The sequence below is a fragment of the Galeopterus variegatus genome, unplaced genomic scaffold (assembly GCF_000696425.1).
Source record: "Galeopterus variegatus unplaced genomic scaffold, G_variegatus-3.0.2 Scaffold2344, whole genome shotgun sequence".
In the NCBI taxonomy this organism is placed as follows: domain Eukaryota; kingdom Metazoa; phylum Chordata; class Mammalia; order Dermoptera; family Cynocephalidae; genus Galeopterus; species Galeopterus variegatus.
This window is the reverse complement of record NW_007728455.1, coordinates 268,541-271,083: the sequence shown is the minus strand read 5'-3', so window position 1 is coordinate 271,083 and position 2,543 is coordinate 268,541. Positions and strand designations below refer to the sequence as shown.

The following is a 2,543-nucleotide window of genomic DNA, read 5'->3' as shown; positions in this document are numbered from 1 at the left end:
TGCAGCTAGAAAATGTTACAGACACTTTAAATATAAAGCTAACATAGAAGGAAAAATCAGCGAAGAGCTGATGTTTCCTGTTACTTGTACAATGGCTGAAGTTTACACTTCAGCAAAACGTTCCTCTAGAGATCAGTAAAACAAACAAGCCAGTACTGAAATCTGATCATTTGCAGGCTGCGACAGAGGGTGTGGAAGTAACTGAGAGGGAACTACATTTTAAGTTACTGACCCCACCTAAGAAAGGAAAATTGCTACTTGGCAATAAAGTTCTAAACACAAACTCAATCTTTAGCCAAAAAAATATTATGGACTCTAAGTTGTGAACCTCAGGAGAGGCCAAAGGAAGACTCACAGGATACTTTTAGGTATTTGATTGTTGCAAAACACATAGAATCAAAAGATTATACTTTCAGAATAAACATTAAAGCAGATAAGATGTGAATTATTTTAATTAACATAGGATTATTTGTAAAAGAAGAGAAATTAATCACAAAACCAGAATTATTTGTTCAAACCTTATACAATCAGATTTTCCAATATAAATTCACCAAGAGCCCTCAACATGGGAAGCTGAAACTGATTAGCTTTTCAGATTCTCAGGAAAGCTATGACAATATCACAACTTTCACTAATCAAGACATAGTGGGTGAATGGCTGATGTATAATCATGATGACTCTGAGACCGAATGTGATGAATTCTTCATTGTGGCCTCTGCCGAAGGACCTGGTAGAGACGGAATGGATCTGGACACAGAGCATTTGTCTACAGACATCAAAGTCACCATTTCCATTGTGTTAAAGAATAACGAGAAACCAGTGCGTGTGGTAGATAAGGTCTTTCATGTTGTGTGGAGTGGCCAGCGCTTATTGACCCAGGCAGATCTCTGTTACCATGACCCTGACTTAGATTTTGATGATGCGCAGTTGCTGTACACGTGGCAGGGCATCCCCAATAGGGATTTGGTGTGAGCCAGTGACCCCACTCAGAAACTCTACCAGTTTAGGCAAGAGGACCTGCGCGAAGGGTGTGTGCTCTTCAGACATTGGGGTGCAGAGTTGGCTCGCTTCATGCTGTTTGTGACAGATGGCATCCACTACACATCATCCCTTCACGAGGTCAATGTGTCAGACACTTACGTCCAGATAGCCAGCAACACAGGGCTGCTCATGCAGAGAGGAAAAGACGGCAGCCTTACAGCAGCCAACCTGAGCGTCACGACAAACCGGAATGTCAGAACAGACCATGAGATCGAATTCCACATTGTGGGGCCCCCAAAGCATGGCAGAGTCCTGGTCAACAACTCAGTGTCCCACTCATTTTCCCAGCATCTCGTGAAGCAAGGATGCATGATTTATAGGCACCATGGCGGTGGCAACTTTGATGTGTTTAACCTGACAGTGAAAGTTAAAGACACATACTTAGAAGTGGGAATCTATGTTGAAGCGTGCTTGAAAGGTCACCAACATCACACCTAGACTCTGCATAGCAAGACCCTTGTAGTTGAAGAAGGCTCCAAGTAGGTAGTCATCCCAAGTACCAAGCATTTTCACTTTCCCATGATCACAGGGGATAACCAATAATCTATTTGTTTCTGAAAGCTATTTTTGTGTTGATTTCTCTCGGAGTATTAGGAGTGAATTTTTAAAAAATATAGGTGCCATTGAGAAGAAAAGTTGGAAAGCTTCATGATTTTGATACTCAATAATCTATTTGTTTCTGAAAGCTATTTTTGTGTTGATTTCTCTCGGAGTATTAGGAGTGCATTTTTAAAAAATATAGGTGCCATTGAGAAGAAAAGTTGGAAAGCTTCATGATTTTGATACTACCAATTTTCCTACAGTTGGAAATGGAATATAGGCAACGCTCGGCATTATTCTAGAGCTCTGTTCACATGTGCATACACGTGCGTGTGTGTGTTTAGTGTAGTGCGAACTGGGAATAAGGAAGGGATGTATGTATTATGGTAAATTAAGTGATCTTACTTTTATTCATTATTCATAGCAACAGTGTCAGTATTTCATGTGATCTGAGTTATGTTCATGATGTGATGAAGCAGGATTAAAAACTTGCAGTAATTTAATAAAAAGGATTCCTAAAACAGCAGAAGAAACTCTATTACATAATTTATTTACTTAGTTCTGAATGTGGCCTTGTTTAGTTTCCTGAAATTGATGGATAAAATTGGCCTAGATGAGTGGAATGCCAGAGGTGAGACCAGAAGCCACCTAGTTTCCTCGGGCTCCTACTTGGAAATTTTCAGCAAGCATAGCCCTGTTGATCAGAGTTAAAAGGAGGTGTTCTTTTTAGGTAATCTTGTACAGTGTGTAAGCTGTGATTTATGACAACTGGCCAAACATGCAGGCTAGTCTCTATCTACCCTCAGGACTTCAAACAAGTTTACTTGTTTACTAAATGCAGCCAATAGAATCAAGTAGAAATGAATTCACGTAAGAATCAATTTGCTAAATACTGAGTTTTGCATAAGAGAATATGGGGCCCTCCAGATTTTCTCAATTCTTTTTCAAGAGCTGAGAGTTTA

At 39.9% G+C, this 2,543-nt stretch overlaps 1 pseudogene; it reads left to right on the top strand.

The window, feature by feature from the left end:
* The first annotated feature begins 1,071 nt into the window (after positions 1-1,071).
* Positions 1,072-2,543, top strand: part of LOC103597540 — a 48,747-nt pseudogene continuing 47,275 nt past the window's right edge.